The following is a 24,091-nucleotide window of genomic DNA, read 5'->3' as shown; positions in this document are numbered from 1 at the left end:
TAATTTAAATATATAAATGACTGTGAAGCCTATAGTAACCCACTGAACCAAAATAAATTTATTCTTAACTTAATTTCCCCTTAGTCAGGTCCCCAAAATGTCTGCAGCCACTCTGATTCTACCTTTTACAAGGGGAAGCTGATGGAAGAGAAGGTGGAGAAAAAAGAGACAGTAGTCTTAACTCTTGAAAATTTAAGTATAAAAAGCATGTGACTTGCTCTTTTAAAACATAATATTTGTAAGTTAAAGGAACTGGAGTTGAGATTGAGATCAGAAATATTAGAAGCAAATTTTTGTTGAACTATATGACAAAATTTATCAGGTTGACTTCATAGTCTTGAACATGTATTTTTTATGACTATCACAGTCAATCTATAGTTTCAAAAGTCATGTTAGCTGTGAATCTTCAGTAAGATAAATATGTTTGCCTAGATGCATTTCCCAATACAAAAAATGTGTTCTGTTTGAGTTTTCTTTTCAACAGTCAACAAAGGGCAATATAAAATCATTGCAAGAATAACTTCTATACTATTCAATACTTTAACTCAACATGCAATGGCAATAAAATTACAGAAGAACTGTATCCAAGTTTTATCTAAGTATGAAGGATTAAATAAATTGCTTATTAACTCATTATTGAGACCTATGGATTAGAACAGTATCTTATCATCTGACTAAAGGCAGAACAAAAATGAGGTGACCACTGGAATTAAGTTCTAGGTTGGTATTTCATTGAGTTCATATTTGGTAACCCCTTTCTAATCTGGTACACTTCAGTTTATTTCACTACTCTTATTAAATATTGTTGACTGTGTTTTCCAAGTCAGTATTTCAAATTCCTATTTTACAATTTAAATATGGTATTTTGATAGTCAATGTCAGCATTCATGTAAAATGCTATTTGCATTGTCTCATAAATAACACGATTTAAAAATATTTTGTGGCAAACAGAACATTTTTTAACATTAACATTTTACAGCAGTTACTGACTTATAAACAGGGTTTACGCTGAAACAATTGACTCATTGCATTTCTGGCACAACATGCTGCCAGTAATCTGATCATAAACTCGTGGGACCTCTTTTTTATTTTTTTTCCTTTCTCATTTCTACCTTGAAACCACAATACAGCTATAGTTTATGATATAAACTGGGGGAAATTATAGTTCCTGTTTTAAAAATACAACAATTAGTACAGATGCTAAGTCCCTAGCTAAGTACGTATTTCCCTAACTGTCCTTTTCAAAACTGATATATTAGTTTTGACATGCAATTTGGGTTTTATTAAATCCTCAAATTCAATGCCACATTCTGCAGTGATAATTCTCCATGTTTATTTTTTTCTATATTTCTCCTTGACTTTTAAACTTTCTGTATGCCTGTTAGCTAGATAATAAAAACAAAACAAGCAAAACTACCCACAAGATCTAGTTTCTATGTGTTTTCAATGATCATAATGAAGCTAAATTAACTACCTCAACTGAAATTTTTGTTTCTAGAATGAGTGATACATTTGATACTAGCACCCTCTTTCCAATTCCACAAGGACCTACAATCTACAATCTATCATTTCTCTGTTCTTGACCACCCTCATGTACTCATTTTCCTCCTTACACAGCCTAGATTTTGTGTCTCTTATTATAATCTATCCCATACATAAACTCTCAGCTATCTTCTCCTCTCTTTCTGCCTGGCAAAACTCAAATGCTGGTTAAATCTAACTCCTCTCCTCTAAGACAGATGAACGTGGCTGGAGAAAAACACTTAGTCATGTTGACTGTGTGCTCCTAAATTCAAGACCAAAAGACTAAGTGGGCCTTTATTACTGCCCAGAAACTCTAGTCCCTTACATTTCTACTATCCTTGGTGACAATCTTATCCCTTCACTCTGCCCTCAAAACTCTAAAAGCGGGCCTCCCTGGTGGCGCAGTGGTTGAGAGTCCACCTGCCGATGCAGGGGACACGGGTTCGTGCCCCGATCCCGGAGGATCCCACGTGCCGCGGAGCGGCTGGGCCCGCGAGCCATGGCCGCGGGGCCTGTGTGTCCGGAGCCTGTGCTCCGCAACGGGAGAGGCCACAGCAGTGAGAGGCCCGCGTACAGCAAAAAAAAAAAAAAACAAAAAAAAAAACTCTAAAAGCCTTTCCCCCATCCTTTCTCTCAGCTGATGATCTTGCTTCCCATTTCACTGCAAAACTAAAAGCCAACAGAAATGAACAAATTCTTCACCACCACCATCTCTACCTATGTACTGGCATCTGAACCCATTTAGACTACTTTTCTGGCTGATGTTGTGCAGTGTTTTATCCTGTATAAACTGATCCCTACACTTGCAACTATATCCCACACTATTTTATCATGTCTAGCAATTATCCTCTTTGCCATCCTCAATATTTCCTTAAAACTAGACTTTTCCATTAGTGTCTAGTATTCCCTTTCTCTTTTTTGAGCTAATATTTTCAGTTCATATTTTATTCCTGTATTAGGTAGTCCTCCAGTATGTCACAGGTCTTTGAGTACAAGAAACTAAACTTGTTCTTTTTTGTATATATCACAATACATATTAGCAAGTTTTTGCTTAATTATGTGACATGATCTAGTAAAATTTAACCTTCTTCTATGAAGTTTTTTACTTTACCCAAATAAATATATTCAGTAAGTAAAAATAGAGACATGATAAAAGACCAGTGAGTTTTTGTTTAGTGAAAAAAGAGATAGCCATGAAACAGTCTTAAATGAACTTGATTTTCAGAACTGAGTATTAGTTCAAATTAAAAAGAAATGTTAAAATGGAATTCCATTTCCTTATAGTGTTTAGCCAAAGGACAAAGAGAGGGAATATTTTTTATCCTAGAGGACATAGAATTTGTGTTCACATGGTTTCATCTATATATTAATTATGGTGCCCCAGAATAGATGATTAATAAAAATACGTATGCATGTGTGCGTTTGTGCATACACACATATGCACACATGCATACATACATACACAATGCTTAAATCTTTACCAGTGACACAGAAAGAACCTTTGTGAGAAGAGAATTTTTGTTATTATTGTTATTTTGTTTTGTTATTGAATTTTTGTTATTGAGTCTTGTGCATTCTGACCTTTCTCTAAACTCAGACTGAATCACAGAAGAGTACATAAATAAATCTCTTTTCCATTTTGGTGCTTATGAGTGTTGGGTGCCTTGAGTTCCTAAATTGAGCACACATAAAACCACAAAAGCAGGATGCAGTGGAAGGGCTGTTAATACCAGCTTGTCAGGAAACTCATTTGGGGGTCAGTAAACAGGTTGTTAATGATACCAACAAACAGGGAGAAGGTGGAGAGCACAAAAGGCAGGCATGCATTTAGGAGTAAAATCAATACTTGTATTTGATAGGTGTGGTTCTTTTTAGGTAGTTGTGCAAAGAAATTCCAATGTATAGTCTCAAAATGCCAATTTTCTATCACTGTTTAAAATTCTTAGGGAGACAGCTTTTGTGAGAAGGATACTATATAGACTAAACCTTTGCTGAACAATCATCATGTTAGTTTAAAACAAACAAAAAACACCTAACACCTGCAGAATTTACCAGCCATTTATCTGGTTTTACCATGTTTCTCAAAGAAATTATCTAACAAAAAAAATTTGTGATTTTTTTTAATGCTTTAATCTATTTCCTGGAAGCTCAATTTTTGTTTCTTTTATAAATACAAGGAGTAAAACTTTAACTGGAGAGCATTCTATCTCCAGATCACTCATGTACTAATTGTCTCATGAGCAAGTTATTTAACCACTCTGCGCCTCAGTTTTCCTTAGCTCTACTAGTTCGCCAATTTTCTGTAAAAATACAACGAGATAGCTAATATCTGTCCAGACAATAAGTGCAAAATTTAGTTATTATCATGAAGTGATTTTTCTATTTTCAGTTCTTTCAATTTTGTAAATAAATATTATTTAACTATTTGTTGAATGTATAAGTGAATGAAGAAGAATTAACTGTGAAATAAGAATCAGAAAGCTGCCATCTTAGCGGAATGGCTTGCAAATATTTGTAGTTTTGTATTTAATAATAGGAATAATAAAGAAAATGTAAACAATTCTAAGAATAAAAACTGGAGGAAAATTAGGAGATTTCACACTGTCCCAGTCATATGATATCAGTTACATTTTAATTTTTCAGGTGTGTGCTATACTCCTATATATTTATAATAAAGATGTCAAACTTTTATTTTGAAATAATTTTAAACTTGTGGAAAAGTTGCAAGAATAGTAAAAATAACTATAACAAGATCATAATGATACTTATTTCATATGATTTTAGTGAGGATCAAATGAATTAGTATATGGAAAGTATTAAGAACTTTAGAAGCAAATGAATTCGGAGAAAAAAACTGCTGGAGATAATAAATACTGGTTATTATTAAGCTTCAGTTTTTTTTTTTTAGCATCTTTATTGGAGTATAATTGCTCTACATTGGTGTGTTAGCCTCTGCTTTATAACAAAGTGAATCAGTTATACACATACATATATCCCCATATCCCCTCCCTCTTGTGTCTCCCTCCCACCCTCCCTATCCCACCCGTCTAGGTGGTCACAGAGCACTGAGCTTATCTCCCTATGCTATGCGGCTGCTTCCCACTAGCTATCTATTTTACGTTTGGTAGTGTATATTTGTCCATGCCACTCTCTCACTTTGTCACATAAGCTTCAGTTTTGTCACCTGAACAATGATGTTACTAAGAATGCCTATCTTATAAGATTATTGCATGCATAAAACTTAGCAACCCGGGGATTTTCCTGCCTAAGTTAATGACAACCTGTGCTATACAAATCATAAAACTTGTTGGAAGAAAACCAATCCCAGTTTCTATGATTACTTGAATAATACTACAATAAAATCAAAATTGCCTATGCATAATCTTTTTTTTGACTTAGAGTTAACAATTATATCAAGTCTTCACATTTTGGGTTTACCTAGGCTTCACATCAGTAGCTATCAATATGAGGATGAATCTAGCTGATCTTTCCTAAAGCGAATCTGGTAAATTATTTGCTATTAGGAAAATATTTACTGGTGGATGAAGCTACAGTCATATTATTGTTGTCTAGATATGCTAATAAAATTTTGGTGAAAAGAAAACAGCCTATTTGTTATCTCCCACTTTTCAAACTGGAGGCTTTGTGCCTCAGGGTAAGGGCGGGGCAGGGAAGAGTGCTGGTGCAGCATGCCAGGGACACTCAAAGCCCCATGATAAATATGGCAGGTGTGCCTGGAACTCAAATTTCGTGTGAAGACTGAAGTATTGATGGGGAAATGAAATTTTATATTAAAACAAATATAGATATATATGGGATTAAAATAAAAATTTTACATGAATTTTAAAGGTAAAGCATATGACTTCAACAATATGCGATTTGACTCATGTTTGTACAAATCTTAGACCTATAATTCACTTTGATCTACCATTAGGAGTATTACGATCACTGATTAGTTTACTTATTTAAAAAATACTTATTTAGGGTCAACCATACGCCAGACACTGTACTACACTCTCAATGTAAGCAAAGGTGAGTGAGTCTCATTGCAGCATTATTTACAACAGCTAAGACATGAAGACAACCTCAGTGCCCATCGATTTTATAAAATATTCCATTTTATATAATGGAATTTTATTCAGCACTAAAAAAGAAGGGAATCCTGCCATTTGTGTCAAGATGTATGGACCTTGAGGGCATTATGTTAAATGAAATAAGTCAGAGAAAGACAAATACTGTATAATCACACTTATACGTGAAATCTAAAAAAAACATTGAATTCATAAATACAGAAACAGATTGGTGATTGCCAGAGATGGGGCTAGGAGTGGGAGGAGGGATAGGTGAAGGTGGTCAAAAGGTATAAACTTCCAGTCATAAGATAAATAAGTCCTGGGGATGTGATGCACAGCATGGTGACTATAGATAACAATACTGTGTTGTATATTTGAAAGTTGCTAAAAGAACTTCTCATTATAAGAAAAATTTGTAACTAAGTGAAGTGATGAAATGAATGTTAGCTAAACTTGTTGTGGTAATGATTTTGCAATATATACATATATCATATAATTTTGTTGTGCACTTTAGACTAATACAATGTTATATGTCAGTTATATCTCAATAAAACTGGGGGAACAATGGTGATCAGGACTCAGGCGGCTTCTGCCCTCATTGAACTTACAATCAAGCAGTGTGGCAGGTTTTTTTAAGTTAAGCTAACTTAATTTTTGTAACAATTTACGAGGTTCTATTAGTTATTTTATTAACACTGTGTTACTTCAAGACATTTTCTTGATAGGTGCTTAAAATGAGCAGCATTCTCAGACACAAAATAATGTGCCAAGGATAGCCCAATTTAGATATAATTAGACTCTATGAGGATGGTGAGGTGCAGATTGTCGAGAAGCAAGAGTTAATGTTAGGAGGCCATTTAAGGAAGAGTCTCTGCAGTACCTGTAGCTTATGGTAGTGGAAATGGAGTTAGAGTTAAGTGGATTAATTTGAAAATTTACATGGGAAGTAAATGCAGACCTTCACGAATTGGATATGGGGAGGAGATGAAAAGAGAAGATCAAGATGACTTCTATACCTGAGCAAATGATGTTTAAGAGAGAAACAGGTTGAGAGAGAAATCAGAGGTTTATTCAGTTATGGACATATTAATTTTCAGATAATTCTGAGACAGCCAATTAGGGGTGGTCAGTAGATAGCTGTATATGTGAGTCAGGAGCTTTGAGAAAGACATCTTAGCCAGATAATATCTTGGCATCTCGAGGAACACAGCATTAAGTTAAAATATGCTGCTTCGTTTATTCGAATTTTGTCCTTAACTTATATAATGCCATTTTCCTAACATATTTAAAGCTCTGGACATAAACATCAAGCAATAGCAAATATAATTCCATGCAACAAACATGTAGGGGATACAGAGCTAAATCCTTCAGGATTTTGACCATTAAGGATCACATCAACTTTGAAGATAGCAAAAAAGGTAATAAAATACAATACATAATAAGTATACCATAATGATCGTATGAATAAACTATTGCAGGTATAGAATTAAATTTCAAAAATATCAGCCCAAATATCAGAGTAAGGGAAGTGAATTTAAAAAAAAAAGATAAATAGTAGACAAAGAGGAACATAGCAGTAACAAAGGAAAGAAGCCCAGGGACTGTAAATAATAGCTAATACACATTTTCAGAGGCAAGAGACATTGGGGGCCATCCATTGTTAGCAGTGCTTCCCCAGTTGTCAGACTAAGGGAGGGCAATCATAAATCCAGAAATGCTGTGCTGGGGCAGGAGCGGAGGAAGAGAGAGCAGGCCCATGGGCTGGGAAATGAAGCTTATTCCTGTCATAATTATATGTCCTGTGTGCAGGAACCATTTGAGATTCCTGTGCGTCACTTAATGGATCTCATTAATTTGGCAGGTGTCAAGAAACAGTACCAACCTCTGAGCCAAAGGAACATCTTACTGTCTTTAGTTCCATTAATTTTTGACATAGCACATTTTTACTACATGGCCAATTTGAGAGTTGTCATTTCAGAGTAGAGTTACTTGTACTTGTACAAACAAAGATGATGTGCTCAATAAACTTCCACTCCATAGCTAAGTCTGACATCATCCAGGTTCTGATACTCACCTAACCTATATGCAGATTTATTAGGAAAATTGTAATAAGATGAAACTATTAAATAGAAATCAGACTTTGAATTTTTTGCCAGGAAATGACCAAAGGTAAGAAAGTAGCAATAACCCTGGAAGAGCAGTTCCTTGCTTCTGACTCTTCCATCTTGTGGAAACAATGTGCAAAAACCTCTTGAACAAGTAAAGCACAGTGACATCAGTAGCAGGGGACCATATCATTTTTCTCTAAGTTGGGAAAATTTGACAGTGAAAGGGCACACTAAAATACAATGGTGGATGTCAAAATAGTGCTATTGAAATTTGATTAAATTAATTAAAAGAATACAAATACAAGTAAAATTTTTAAATGTATTTATATAGATTACCTAAATATTAAAAATATAACATGAGACAAATGACTATTCTTCATATATCTTCATGTATTTTAATCAACTGAAACTTCCTTGTCCTATCTGTTTGTAATACAATTTCACTGGTATTTTTCTGAAGAAGACTTTTTTCAACATGATTTTATTGTTTGATTTGTTCAGTTCCTTTCTTGCTTCACAAATATAGCTAGGGCTATATTTGTTAATAGTGTTAGTAGAAGGTTTATTGTTCTTTTTCGGGGTATACCGAAACTAACTGATTGGAAGTCAGTTGTACTTGTTAATACTAAAAGGACTATGAACCTCATCAATAGATAGATACGTAGAGAAATAGTCATACGACATCTATGAAATGTCAGTATCAGGCAGCGGCTTCAAAGCCGAAATGATGACTTGATGTAAAGTGGAATTTTATTTGGCGTAGGAAGCAGACAATAAGGAAAGTAGACCCAATAATAACATGTAGTCCGTGAAAGCCGGTAGCTACAAAGAATGTGGATCCATAGATTCCATCTGAGATTGTAAAGGGGGCTTCGTAATATTCTGATGCTTGCAGTAGGGTGAAATAGATGCCAAGTATAATTGTAATGAAGAGGGCTTGGAGTATGTGTTTACGGTTTCCTTCTATGAGGCTATGATGAGTTCAAGTGATAGATACGCCGGAGGCTAGTAGGACAGAAGTATTGAGGAGGGAGACTTCTAAGGGGTTTAGGGGGTAGATTCCTGTTGGAGGCCAACATCCGCCTAGTTCAGGGGTAGGGGCGAGGCTTGAGTGGTAGAAGGCTCAGAAAAAGCCTGTAAAGAATAGAACTTCAGATAGGATGAATAGGATCATGCCATATCGAAGTCCTTTTTGGACTGTTGGTGTATGATGGCCTTGAAAGGTGCTTTCTCGGATAACATCTCATCATCATTGGGAGACTGTTAAGATAATTGTTAGTAGGCCTAAAGCAAGTAGGAGAATTGAGTTAAAGTGGAATCATATGATTAGTCCTGATGTTATTAGAAGTGCTGAGAGAGCTCCTGTAAGGGGTCAAGGGCTAGGGTTTACTATATGGTAAGAGTGAGTTTGGTGGGTCATTATGTATTGTCGTGCAAGTATAGGCTTACTAGGAGAGTAAATACATAAGCTTGGATTAAAGCGACAGCGAACTCAAGAATAGTTAGTAGGACGAGGATTGTAAATGTAATGAAGGCTACAGATAGGTTAATGCTTATTAGAACAAGGGTTGTTTTTCCAATTAGATGTATTAATAGGTGTCCTGCTGTGATGTTGGCGGTTAGTCGTACGGCTAGTGCTACTGGCTGGATGAATAGGCTGATAGTTTCGATAATTACTAGCATAGGAATAAGGAAAGTAGGTGTGCCTTGTGGTAGGAGATGGGCTAAGGATATTTTTGTTTTGTTGCGGAAACCTGTAATGACTGTGCCAGCTCATAGGGGAATAGCTATTCCAATATTTATTGAGAGTTGTGTAGTGGGTGTAAATGAGTGGGGTAATATTCCAAGAAGGTTTGTAGAGGCAATAAATAAGAGAAGTGAAATGAGTATTAGGGATCAAGTTTGGCCTTTAGGGCTGTGTGTATTTATTAATTGTTTTGATGTGAGTTTAGTTAATCATTGTTGGAGGGAAATTGTGCGGTTATTAACTAGTCGGTTTGGTGTAGGGAATAGAATAGTGGGAAATATAATGATTAAAGTGACGATAGGGATACCTAATATTATTGGGACTGTGAAAGGGGCAAATAGATTTTCGTTCATGTAGTATTTCAAGGGGTTTGTTGGTTTTGTGATTTAGTGGTTGTCTTAGGGTTAGGGTAATAAAAGTGTTTTGAGATTTTTAGTTGAAGTAGTGTGAAGAGGGCTAGGAGTATTGATAAGATAACGAGAAGTCATGTTGATGTATCTAGTTGTGGCATACCATTAAGGAAAGTTTAGGCTTTCAATCTTTAACTTAAAAGGTTAATGCTGGTTTAGCTTCTTAATGAAATTATAGTATAGATGTAGACCATTTTTCAAAGTTTTCTAAGGGTACTATTTCGAGGACAATTGGTATGAAACTGTGGTTGGAACCACAGATTTCCGAACATTGTCCGTAGAATAGACCTGGTCGTGTTGATATTAGAGTTGTTTGGTTTAGGCGTCCAGGGATAGCGTCCGTTTTTAATCCTAGAGAGGGTACGGCTCATGAGTGTAGTACATCTTCGGAAGATACTAGTACTCGGATTGTTATTTCTATAGGTAATACTATTCGGTTATCTACTTCTAGTAGTCGTAGATCTCCGGGTTTTAGATCTGATGTTGGAATCATATATGAATCGAAGTTTAGGTCTTCATAATCGGTATATTCGTAGCTTCAGTACCATTGGTGACCTATAGTTTTAACTGTGAGGGAGGGGTTATTGATCTCATCTATTATGTAGAGAATTCGTAGTGAAGGGAGGGCGATTATGATTAGAATAATAGCTGGGAGAATAGTTCAAATGGTCTCTACTTCTTGGGCGTCTATTGTGCTAGTATGTGTTAGTTTGGTTGTGAGTATTAGGGTAATAATATATAGAACTAAAGAGCTAATTAGGAAGACAATTATTAGTGTATGGTCATGGAAATGTAAGAGTTCTTCTATGATGGGTGATGTTGTGTCTTGGAAGCCTAGTTGGAGAGGATATGCCATAGAGATATACAGGATTTTCACTTGTGACTTAACTTTGACAAAGTTATGTAAGACTTTACTAATATCTCATTTATAAAGAAAGACATAATGGTTATGGTGTTGGCTTGAAACCGATTATAGGGGGTTCGATTCCTTCCTTTCTTGATCATTTTGGATTAACGAATGCTGGTTCTTCAAATGTGTGGTATGGTAGAGGACACCCATTTAGTCATTCAAGGTTAGTAGAGGTCAGGCCTACTGTTAGTACTTCTCGTTTGGATGCGAATGCTTCTCAGATGATAAAAATTATTAGCCTAACTGCTGTTAGTGAGATGAATGAGCCTATTGATGAGATAGTATTTCATGTTGTGTAAGCATCTGGGTAATCTGAGTATCGTCGGGGTATACCGGATAAGCCTAGGAAGTGTTGGGGGAAAAATGTTAGGTTTACGCCCACAAATATAATTACGAAATGAATTTTTGCTCATGTTGAGTTAAGTGTATACCCTGAGAATAGGGGGAATCAGTGGACGAATCCTCCTATGATGGCAAAGACAGCCCCTATTGAGAGTACATAGTGGAAGTGAGCAACTACGTAATAAGTATCATGGAGTACGATGTCTAAAGATGAGTTGGCCAGGACAATACCGGTCAGGCCGCCTACAGTAAAGAGGAAAATAAAGCCCAGGGCTCATATTAAAGTGGGAGATCATTTAATGTTTCCTCCATGAAGCGTTGCCAGTCAGCTGAAAACTTTGACTCCTGTAGGAATAGCAATAATTATAGTGGCTGATGTAAAATGTGCTCGTGTGTCGACGTCTATTCCGACTGTGACTATATGGTGGGCCCATACGATAAAGCCTAGGAATCCAATAGAAACTATAGCTCAAACTATCCCTATATACCCGAAAGGCTCTTTTTTTCCTGAGTAGTAGGTTACGATATGTGAGATTATTCCGAAGCCGGGTAGAATTAGAATATATACTTCGGGATGGCCAAAGAATCAGAAAAGATGTTGATATAAGATTGGGTCTCCTCCTCCTGCAGGGTCAAAGAAGGTTGTGTTTAGATTTCGGTCTGTTAATAGTATAGTAATTCCAGCTGCTAGAACAGGTAGTGATAGTAGAAGTAGCACTGCTGTGACTAGGACTGATCATACGAATAAAGGTGTTTGGTATTGAGTTATAGCAGGAGGTTTTATGTTAATAATAGTTGTAATAAAGTTGATAGCCCCTAGGATTGAGGATGTACCTGCTAAGTGTAAGGAAAAAATGGTAAGATCGACGGAGGCTCCTGCATGTGCTAGGTTTCCAGCTAAAGGGGAATATACAGTTCAGCCTGTGCCTGCGCCAGCTTCAATTATTGAGGATGCTATTAGTAGTAGGAAGGAGGGGGGAAGTAGTCAGAAGCTTATGTTGTTTATACGAGGGAAGGCTATATCGGGTGATCCAATTATTAAAGGAACTAATCAGTTTCCAAATCCGCCAATTATGATGGGCATAACTATGAAAAAGATTATTACGAAGGCGTGGGCTGTTACTAGTACATTATAAACTTGGTCGTCTCCGATTAGTGTGCCAGGTTGACCTAGTTCAGCACGAATTAATAAGCTTAGGCCAGTGCCCACTATTCCTGCTCAGGCACCAAACAGTAGATATAAAGTGCCAATGTCTTTGTGGTTAGTTGAGAATAGTCAGCGATTTATGAACATAGGTAAAATGGCCGAGTAGGCATTAGACTGTAAATCTAAAGACAGAGGTAGAGTCCTCTTTTTGCCAAGTCCTGTAGTGAATAGTCATTTTGAATTGCAAATTCAAAGAAGCAGCTTCAATCCTGCCGGGACTTCTCCCGCCTTTTTTTTCTCGCGGCGGGAGAAGTAGATTGAAGCCAGTTGACTAGGGTATTTAGCTGTTAACTAAAAATTCGTGGGAAATGTATCCCTCCAATCTAGTGAGGACTTAGCTTAATGAAAGTGTTTGATTTGCGTTCAATTGATGTGAGATATGATCTTGCAGTCCTTATGGGCAGAAGTTAAGTGGATTATACTTACTTAGGGCTTTGAAGGCCCTTGGTCTGATTTAACCTAAACTTCTATAGTAGGATGGAGATTATTGGTGTGAGGGGTAGGAGTATTGTAGATATTACAATTGCTGTTGGTAGAAGAGTTATTCGCTTTGTGGAGTGGAATTGTCATTTTATTTTTATGTTGTTTATGGAGGGGAATTGGGTTAGTGCTGTGGAATAGGTGAGGCATATGTAGAAATATAAATTGAGTAGTGCTGTGATGGCTATAAGTGTTGCTAGGATAAGAGTATCGTTTTTTGTTAGTTCTTGGATGATTATTCATTTGGGTATAAATCCTGAGAGTGGAGGGAGTCCTCCTATTGAGAGTAGGGTAAGTATGGTAAGGGTTGTGGTGACAGGTATTTTGTTTCATTTTTGGGATAATGATAGTGTGGTGGTGGTAGAGTTTTGTATGAGTAATATAAATATTGTGAAGGTTATTATAATATAGATTAATAGGTTTAGTAGGGTTAGAGTTGGATTATATAGTAAAATAGTTGTTATTCATCCTATGTGGGCGACTGATGAATAAGCTATGATTTTTCGGAGTTGTGTTTGATTTAGTCCGCCTCAGCCTCCGATTAGGATGGAGAGTATGGATATGGTTAATATTAAGTTTAAGTTAATTGATGGTGAAATTTGGTAAAGGATTGATAGTGGTGCGAGTTTTTGTCATGTGAGTAGGATTAGACCTGTGGCTAGGGGAATGCCTTGTGTTACTTCGGGTACTCAGAAGTGGAATGGGGATAGTCCTAGTTTGATGGCTAGGGCTATTGTTATTAGTATTGATGCTGTTGGATTAAACAGGTTTGTAATAGTTCATTGACCGGAGTATATTGAGTTAATAATGACGGCTATTATAAGTAGTGTGGATGCAGTGGCTTGTGTTAGAAAATACTTAGTGGAGGCTTCTGTAGCTCGGGGGTTAGGGTTTTTTATTATAATGGGGATGATAGCTATTATATTTATTTCAAATCCGATTCAGGTGAATAGTCAGTGGGAGCTAGTTATTACGATTGTTGTGCCTAGAATAAGGGTTGCTAGGATAATGATGGAGATGAGTGGGTTTATTAGTATGGGAAGGATATAAACCAACATTTTCGGGGTATGGGCCCAATAGCTTATTTAGCTGACCTTACTATAGATTGTAGTATAACATGGTAGCACGGAGAACTTTGAATTCTTAAGAGTAGGTTCGATTCCTATTATTCTAGAAATAAGAGGGCTTAAACCTCTATTATTTACTCTATCAAAGTAATTCTTTTGTCAGACATATTTCTTTTACTGTATTTGGGGAGGAATGCTCGCTGTTATAATGGGTAATGATACGTGTCATATACAGAGGGCTAGTGTTAGGGGAAGAAAATTTTTTCAGAGTAAGTGCATTAATTGGTCGTATCGGAAGCGTGGATAAGATGCTCGGATTCATAGGAATGATATTGTGAGTAGCAGTGTTTTAAGGATGAGGTTTGTTGTGTATAGTTCTGGTGTGTAAGGGTCGTGGAATGCCCCTAAGAAGAGGATAGTTGTAAATATATTTATTATGATAATGTTGGCATATTCTGCTAAGAAGAATAGAGCGAAAGGTCCTGCTGCATATTCTACATTAAAGCCAGATACGAGTTCTGATTCTCCTTCTGTTAGGTCAAAAGGAGCTCGGTTAGTTTCTGCTAGTGTAGAGATAAATCATATTATGGCTAATGGTCAAGAAGGGAATAGTAATCATAGTCGTTCTTGTGTTGTAGTTAGTGTAGATAGAGTGAAGGAGCCGTTTATTAAAAGTACTGATAGGAGGATAATGGCTAGTGTTACTTCATATGAAATTGTTTGTGCTACTGCTCGGAGGGCCCCGATTAGTGCGTATTTTGAATTGGAAGCTCAGCCTGATCATAGGATAGAGTAGACGGCTAGGCTGGATATTGCTAGTATAAATAGTACCCCTAGGTTTATGTTGATGAGGGGATGTGGTATGGGTAGGGGACATCATATTGTGAGGGCTAGGGTTAGAGCAAGAATTGGTGCAATGATGAATATAGTGGTAGAGGATGTAGCTGGTCGTAGGGGTTCTTTGGTGAATAGTTTAATTGCATCAGCAAAGGGTTGAAGTAGGCCATGTGGGCCTACGATGTTTGGTCCTTTCCGGAGTTGTATATAACCTAGGATTTTACGTTCTACTAATGTTAAGAATGCTACGGCTAGGAGAATAGGGAGTATGAGTATTAGGATATTAATTATAAACATTTTGTTGAGGAGAGGATTTGAACCTCTGGGCGTAAAAGTTTAAGTTTTATGCAATTGCCGGACTCTGCCACCTCAACAAAGCCCTGGTCTTGGGCAGATGTAGTTTACGCTTATTTATTAAGTTGAGATTAAATCATTAATTATTTGAAGGCGCTTTTTTAAAGTTGGCCTTATTTCTCTTGTCCTTTCGTACTGGGAGAAATGCGTAATAGATAGAAACCGACCTGGATTACTCCGGTCTGAACTCAGATCACGTAGGACTTTAATCGTTGAACAAACAAACCCTTAATAGCGGCTACACCATTAGGATGTCCTGATCCAACATCGAGGTCGTAAACCCTATTGTCGATATGGACTCTAGAATAGGATTGCGCTGTTATCCCTAGGGTAACTTGTTCCGTTGATCAAAAAATTTTGGATCAATAAGTGATGTAACACTTTGGCTGGTAGGCCTAGGTTTTAATCACTCGGAGGTTTTTTTGTACTCCGAGGTCACCCCAACCGAAATTGTCAACCCATATAAAGTTTTGTTATTCCTTGGTGGTTAGGATTTATGATTTTTTGGGTTGGTTAATTAAAGCTCCATAGGGTCTTCTCATCTTATTTTATTATCCCCGCCTTTTCACGGGGAGGTCAATTTCACTGATTAAAAGTAAGAGACAGTAAAACCCTCGTGTGGCCATTCATACAAGTCCTTATTTAAAGAACAAATGATTATGCTACCTTTGCACGGTCAGGATACCGCGGCCGTTTAACGATTGTCACTGGGCAGGCAGTGCCTCTAATACTGGTTATGCTAGAGGTGATGTTTTTGGTAAACAGGCGGGGTTTATGTTTGCCGAGTTCCTTTTACTTTTTAAAATCTTTCCTTAATGCACACCTGTGTTGGGTTAACAGTACTTTTAATAAATAATTTAGTATTGGGTTTTATTTATTAGTTGTTAACTATCAGTATACTATCAGTCACTGATATAAGCTTGTGCGAGGAGAAAAATTTCTTGTTACTCATATTAACAGTATTGCTTCTATGTTTATATAGATTAGTCCAATAGTCAAGCTAGGAGTTAATTTATTTATTATTGGGGTTAAACATTATTTTAGTGTTGAGCTTGAACGCTTTCTTAATTGGTGGCTGCTTTTAGGCCAACTATGGTTATAATGTTTATTTTACTCTCTAGTCAAGGTTGTATCCATTTCTAAAAAGCTGTACCTTTTTAGACTAACAATTAAATATACGTTAAGACTTAGGGTGTTTGTTAGTATTATTTAATGTTGAACTGAAATTCCTTTCTTGGACAACCAGCTATTACCAGGCTCGTTAGGCTTTTCACCTCTACTCATAGATCTTCCCACTATTTTGCCACATAGATGGGTTTGTTCTATTTACTGTCCATAAGTAGCTCGTCTGGTTTCGGGTAGTTTAACTTAAGGTCTCTTTGCTAAGTTATTACTAGTTAAATCATTATGCAAAAGGTACAAGGGGTAAGCTTTGCTTTTTTTTACTTTTAATACATTCTTTCATCTTTCCCTTATGGTACTTTCTCTATAGCGCCAATAGTAGGTTAAATTTCTATCTCCTATACTTTAGATGTATGGTGAATGTTTTATTTAGTTGAAATTTGATAATATTAAGGTGGGTTAAGTTGGGCTAGAATTGGTTCAAGATATACACGGACTGTGGAATCTTCTAGGTGTAAACTAGATGCTTTATTTAAGCTATATCTTGTTTTGTCCAAGCACACCTTCCAGTATGCTTACCTTGTTACGACTTATCTCCTCTCACAAAGTTACTTGGCATGTGTTAGCTAGCTGAGCTTAGTGATAATGCTTGAGGAGGGTGACGGGCGGTGTGTGCGTACTTCATGGCCTTATTCAACTAAGCACTCTATTCTTAGTTTACTGCTAAATCCTCCTTTAGTTTTTAGGTTTCATAAAAACCTTCGTATAAAGTGTAAGGATGTTCTTAATATAGAAAATGTAGCCCATTTCTTCCCACCCCATAGGTTACACCTTGACCTAACGTTTTTATGTAAGATAGTTATGCTTACTCTCATTCCCTTTTAGGGTTTGCTGAAGATGGCGGTATATAGACTGGAGTAGCAAGGGTTGGTGAGGTTGATCGGGGTTTATCGATTACAGAACAGGCTCCTCTAGAGGGATGTGAAGCATCGCCAAGTCCCTTGAGTTTTAGGCTATTGCTAGTAGTACTCTGGCGAATAGTCTTGTTTTGAGACTATTTAGGTTTACGACTAAGCATAGTGGGGTATCTAATCCCAGTTTGGATCTTAGTTATCGTGTAGTCAGATTGTATTAAAGTCACTTTCGTGGTTTAGTTTAGTTTTAATTATGGCTTTCTACAGCTTAATTAAGGTTTAACTTTATTTTATGCCATTCTTTAACACTCTTTACGCCGTATTTCTATTAATTTGGGTCAATCGTATGACTGCGGTGGCTGGCACGAAGTTTACCAACCCTAGTTAACATGACTTAGTCAAACTTTCGTTCATTGCTTAATTTTTATCACTGCTGTATCCCGTGGGGGTGTGGCTGAGCAAGGTGTTATGAGCTGCTGATATAGTGTGCTTGATACCTGCTCCTTTTAATCTTTGTGATTTAGAGGGCATTTTCACTGGGATGTGGATGCTTGCATGTGTAAGTCTGTTAAGGACTAATAGAAAGGCTGGGACCAAACCTTTATGTTGATGGGGTGGTGTGTGCCCATCTAGACATTTTCAGTGTCTTGCTTTAGTAAAAATTTAAGCTACATTAACCCGTGGAGTACAAAAATATTCATATAAATATATTATGGGGCTTGTGTCAGATTTAGTATTGATTTATGAAAAATTTGGCCTTTAAATCTAGGGGGCAAGATGTCAAGGGGTGTGGTGAATATCTAAGCAGAAGGTTAGTTTTGTAAGTGGTAAGGGGGGTTTGGACCCCTATGGGATACAGTTTTTTGACTCCGGGGGGAATAGTGGAGTACTATGTCCTGTGACCATTAATTTAACTGCACATGTTGGTTGTGCTAGTCCAATCAAAAATACACACAGGTCCAGCTACAATTTGCTTGACTGTGACAGGGCCTTCCTAAGGCCATAGCTGAGTCGGTGCAGGCCCACATTTCAGTGTGCATTTATTTGCAAGTATTATTTGTTTATAATAATAGCTATTCCCTAAAATTTCAACAGTTGAAATATTGGGATGCTCCACTTACTGAATACTATGGTTAAAGATTTCTAAGTGATTTTGGGGGAAAAAAAGCATCTGAAATTTAGGACTTATTTATAAAAAGTTATTCCTCAATCAGAATTATAAGGGGTGCCAAGAAGTGTTAACTGCCTTGCTGAAGCATCTTTATTTTTTGATTCAGCATAAGCTTTGTCTCCAAAATTTTGTGATAAAATTATTCCAACCATGTATATATTCTATTTGAAAATCTTGGCACATACACATTCTATTTTGATTTGTAGAATATTGCAGTTTGCTTGGTCTCAGTGTGAATTATTTTTGCATCACAACCACTATACTATAGAAAATCAAACTATACTATAGTTTAGTATAGTTTCTACTATACTACAGAAAATCAAACTTTTACTGAAAAGTTCTGATTTTATATTTGAAGCATTTGATATAAAGCAGGTAAAATGATTTGGTAAAATGATATAAAGCAGACATAATTTAAATGCTTTCAAAATTATTTTTCTGCTAATGGAGGCAACACATTAACAAGCTGTTGCTTAACTTTTTGTGCATATCCAAAAAAAAAAAAAACCCTTGGGACAGAAAATAAGCAAAATTAATTTAGAAGAACAGTCATTTGTTCTAAATGAAAAGTCATGGTTTAAATGCATTTTTTGTAGGTTCATGTGTTAAATTATCGTCCTTGGAAACAGTTTTCTTAAAATAATTACTAATTTTGAAATAGATACTGATGTTCCTTTAGGAGAATTATTTTCTGGTTTTCATTAGTCATGCCCAAGAAAACATGAGAAATAGTATAGCACACTATTACTATTATATATATCCTATATATACCATATTACTATAGTATACTATACTATATATACTATATATACACTATATTACTATATATATACTATATCTATATAACATATAGTATTTTAATTAAATATGCAGTCTCAATTTTATTTATTTTTGTCAAAAGGGTTTATTGCAAAGTTAAAAAAAAACTTTAATAAACACTAAAAAGTAAATAATTATAGATTTATGCCACACAAATGGCAAAATCAGTGTAGCAAGAATATTCTGACTACTCTCTATATCCTCACTATATGCTTTATAGCGGGCTGACCAGCCTCTGTACCCTCACATATTTCATATCAAGCTAAACTCTAATTTCCCAAGTTTACTACTTAGCCTATCAAATAGCAGCCTGGGAGCTTTGTGGATTTTGTAGTTTAAATCATGAGCTGGGTCATACATGGGTGGTGCTCTGAATGGTCACTAAGGGCAGCAGGGTGACCATGAGACAACTTGTCACAAAGATAAAAGAAGATCAAGAGAGGCAGCACTTGCATGTCCCCTATCACTCCATCTCACTGAGATGAAGAAGTACCTCTTTGGGAGACTTCAATTCTTCACTAATGCCATCAATCTGATTTCCAAGAATATGGTTGCCTTATGCTTAGGGTAACTATCTTCTTTACTTTCATCTATTTTCTGTGGTGATGAGTTTGTTTAACTAGTCCCACATTCATTATCCACGTGGTAAACCTTTGTGTGATCTCCCCCGTCACTAGTTTGCTGAAGGGCTGTAAAGTGCTAATTCAATTTCTAGTATTTGGAAGAGCTGCTGCTTTTGGTGCTATCTTTCAGGGCTTTGCTCCTGAGCCCCTTGCTACCCCTGCTTCAACTCTGTTGTCCATAAAGTGCGAAGTGGTGTTGATTAGAATCTATATAACTAGGCTTGGTCATCTAGCTTAGTTTGTTGCATAGGTGAAATGGCTTTCTTGGTGTTGAGCTCTGAGCCCAGCCACCTTCGTCCACAATGGGACCCTGCCTTTTGCTTAGAAAAAGATTCAGGTGGACTCCACAGCTTATTGCTGTATTTGGTCATGAGTTACTGCTTGTCAAATATTGCATTCCCCAGAAAATACACTTTGAGATGGTATCGTATGCAGATTTATTAGGGAGTGTTTGGGGGTTTACAGCTGTGGAAAGGAAGCAAAGTCAGAAGTTCAGCTGCAATGAAATCTCAGTGGATGGCTCAGCTGGCCCTTTTGGGAGTTTTGAAGAGAGAATGAGCCTTCCTAGCTGTCCTGAGTTGGGGTGAGGTGGCCAGACTTTCACAATCCCAGATTTCTTAGTCGCTGATTGAAGGCTGCCCAAGAAGAGAGTGTAACTTCAGTTAGGCAGCTCTTTTCAGCTAAGGTTATAACCATAGGGGACTAAGAGCTGAGAGGCTGTGTGCCAGCAGCATTCCCAGCAGATGGGATAAAAAGTCCTTTATTCCTGAAGGGGAATCTTAGCAGTGCATCACAGCACCTACACTTCTCTTTGATGCACTAATGGATTTCTGTTATTGGCTGTTTTTTCAACATGCTTAGAAACAATTTGCAGAAAATCGGAAGCCAAAAGTGCCTAGGGCCCATGAGAGTTATAACGTATTCCTGAAACTGGGATATGCCTACTTCTAGACTTTCCATTGTATGATATAATGAAGATCTTTAATAGTTAAGCCACTATTAGTCATAATTCTATTACTTGTAATCAAAAGTATCTCTAACAAAATATAACCAAATTGATATAGCCAAGCAATTCAATGACAAATTAGTCAAAAAAATCAGCTGTTGACTTTTGATATGGGGATTAGGGAAGGCCTCTACTGAGGAGATGATATTTAGGCTGAAACCTGAATTACAAGATGGAGTCAGGCAAGTGAGGACGTGGGAAGAGCATTCCTGGCAGAAGGAACAATGCAAAAGCCTTGAGGCAGAGGTGATTTTGCGGGTTGGCCAACATGTTTCTCTGTGGTGGAATCAGTGTCTTGATAGCATGTCTAGGGACTATAATGTTTGGGCATGAAAGTGAGATATTTGAGGGCATGAGGTAGAGATTTTTTGATAGTTTTCAATTAAAGTCCAGGCCTTTGGTAAAGGTCAAAGTGAGAATATGGAAACATGGGAAAAGAACAGTGAAGGGTGCAGCGTATATTCCAGGACAGAATTTGGCTTGCCCAGCTATGGCTTAAGATGTTTAAGATGCTCCAATGATAAGGTTTTCTAATTTTTATTTTTTAAGACATAAAGTTCTTCTCACAATGCCTAGGGATTTTTTAGTTAATTTTTAAATTTTTTGCCCACAAACATGTTAATATTGATCAAGAACATTTTAAATGTGATAGGGAAGGGGAACAAGAGAAATTATCAAATAACTAATTATGACTTAGGAAGAAGAAAACTTTGCAACAGGTTGTCTGCAATTTCCAGAAGGAAAAAACAATCAAAACAACTGATTTTATGTTGAGAGTAAGACTTGCCTACAGGGATGTGTGTGTGTGTGTGTTTATATAAATACATTCAAGGAGGTAAACATAGCTTTATTGCATCATAAAACTGGATTAAATGACAGGAGCATAACAAAAGAAGGCTGTATCTTTCTTTCATGAATAAACCTGGTAGACGTGGAAGTGAGTATATTAAGAAACTGCTAGAAAATTTTCAGCAGAATTGCTGGAAAGTTGCTAGAAGTTGCTGAAAAACCTTCATAAAGATTTATCTCTTTTTTTACCAGCATGAAGGGAAAAAAAAGAAAAGCCACTGAAAGAAATAAAGTAAAATTCTATAGTCCAAGATTCAAAGAAAGAAGGACTTCAGAGTAACAAAAAACTTTCAGACATTAATTTGTGACTATGCAGCAACCAGTGATTCCAATTTGCAGATGTATTTGCTAAACTGCTGCCAGTAATCACTGAGGAATTACAGAAAATGGGAAAGATTGTAGTGTCAGCCAGGGTTCATGGCAGGAGGCAGAAACATTGTAAGTAGGCAAAGATTTAATACAGTAAATTGGGTGCTTACAAATCACTGGAAGGCCTGGAGAAGTGAACTCTAGTCTGGGCTTCCTGGAAGGACTCCCAGACATGAGAGAGATGAATCACCATGGGAGCCCCAACCTCTGAGAGTATCCTAAAAAAAGTGAACTTCTGGAATACATGATTGTAACCGAGATTTGAAAATCACAGAGCTGGAACTGTGCACTCATTATTACCGTCATCACTACTCCATCATGCTGGTGACTGGGCTCTGGAGACCACTGTTGCCTCTGCTTCAAACCATCTTCTCTCCCAGGATTCTGGAAAATGACATGAATCACTGCTTCAGAAGAAAATTTCACATCTTCCTGAGACTGTGCTTGCTAACTAAGAAATGTTAGAAGATGACCACCCTCACTTTTGCCTTGCAAATCTCCCACGGTTGCATCTGCTTGGCAGGACCATATTGGAATCCAGAGTACTAGCTGAAAAAGCATCTAGGAATTGCATGTGTGTCTCTCAAGTCTCTTCAGTACAGGAAGGCGTGATACAAGGGAGTAAATGGAAGTTCAATGGGCCAAACCACCATATTCCATACAACTGTAGATAGGTGAACGTTATTTCTTTAGAAGGAAGAAGGAGGTTATAAGAGACACCTACTGAACTTGATATTGGTCTTAGTATTGGTTAGAAAAAATACCCTGAGAGTCATTAAGAAAGGATGTAGTGATGACTGGGAATAGGGGTTTCATTAAAAACAAATCACACCAAGTAGCTTATTAAAGTGGTAGGTAATAGAACTGTGTGGCTCTATGTGTCTGGATTTTAACAAGGCTTTTGTCCCAGACTTTTATAACATAGGATAAACTTGTGAAATATGCTCAGGACAGTGGTATAGTTGAATGGATCTGTAATTAGTAGAAAGATTTAAAACTGCTGATTAGTAGATACATGTCCAATTATAGCAGATAAATATCAAAAAATTATATATATATCTTATCCTGCCCTGCATTACACAATGACTCCAGCAAGGACATTGACTTTAAAAATAGTAATAGTCATTATTTATTGAGTGCACACTCTAGGCAAGGGGCTGTAGATACATTACTACCTCATTTACTTCTTATAACAATCTGGTCAGGTTGTTATTACCTCCATTTTTAAGCATGTGGAAACTGATTCCAGAAAGTGTAAGTGGCTTGCTCATAGCTTCACATCTAGTAAGCAGTAGTGTTGAGATTCAGGCCTAGAATTTCTTTAAGAAAGAGGTACCAGAGGGAGAAAGAACATCACAAAATTTCTAGGAGAGACTGGCCAGAACCTGCCAAGATCCCCAGAGGGCAGCATTTTCTCAGTCATCCCACATGGGCCTACTGTCTCCAGGATCTGTTCAGTATTTCAGGGACTCAAACTCACATCGACAAGCCTCACTGAAAGCTCACACACGAAACCAGATTCCGATTTATTAAATTATGAGACATGCAGTAGTCAAGCTAACCAAATATGGGCATAATTCTTATATGCAGCATTCTGAAGGAGAGCCTCATGAGTAGAATTTTGACTGCAGAGGATAGAATCAGACTAAAGAGACACAGATCAGATTGCTAACTGGCTGTAGCCTCTGACAGTCACAGTAGGGATGTCCACCTGGCTGACTGGATCCCTGGACCTACCTGAGAGCACACTTTCTTATTTCACCAGGCAGTACCAGAATTTACCTCTCTGACTCCTTCCTAGGCCCACATGACTAATTGCTATTCTTTCTTTAGATATTTTAATGACTTCACCTAAGTTGTTTTGGCTTAAAATTTAGTCTTCCTCTTTAAGGTGACTGTTCTGAGCACTTTCCTGCTGACACAATTTCTCAGCTTTCAGAAAGCAAGTTTAATTCCTGTATTTCCAAATTCACTGTTGCCCTTGTACACTACCTATAAGATGTATGCCCATTTGACTCTTTACTTGTGCTGACATTGATAACAAGAACAGAACAAACAAAAGAAAAGAAGTACCAGTGCTAAAATACAGAGTTGAATAGCAGCACAAGTTTTTAAAAAGACAGTATTTCTAATTAGCTTAGGTTCACTGTGAATCAATA

At 36.9% G+C, this 24,091-nt stretch overlaps 1 protein-coding gene and 3 pseudogenes across 3 annotated transcripts in view; 1 reads left to right on the top strand and 3 right to left on the bottom strand.

The window, feature by feature from the left end:
- MAPK10 (mitogen-activated protein kinase 10) overlaps positions 1 to 24,091 on the top strand; it is a 189,572-nt gene that overhangs the window by 75,616 nt on the left and 89,865 nt on the right. The gene's annotated exons all lie outside the window — the stretch shown is intronic.
- LOC132499649 (cytochrome c oxidase subunit 3-like) lies at positions 8,352 to 9,125 on the bottom strand (annotated as a pseudogene).
- On the bottom strand, positions 9,125 to 9,835 carry LOC132499665 (ATP synthase subunit a-like; annotated as a pseudogene).
- Positions 10,035 to 10,718, bottom strand: LOC132499633 (cytochrome c oxidase subunit 2-like; annotated as a pseudogene).

Source organism: Mesoplodon densirostris, chromosome 1 (assembly GCF_025265405.1).
Source record: "Mesoplodon densirostris isolate mMesDen1 chromosome 1, mMesDen1 primary haplotype, whole genome shotgun sequence".
NCBI lineage: Eukaryota > Metazoa > Chordata > Mammalia > Artiodactyla > Ziphiidae > Mesoplodon > Mesoplodon densirostris.
Note: the sequence above shows the minus strand (reverse complement) of the source record. Positions and strands in the feature narration are given on the sequence as shown.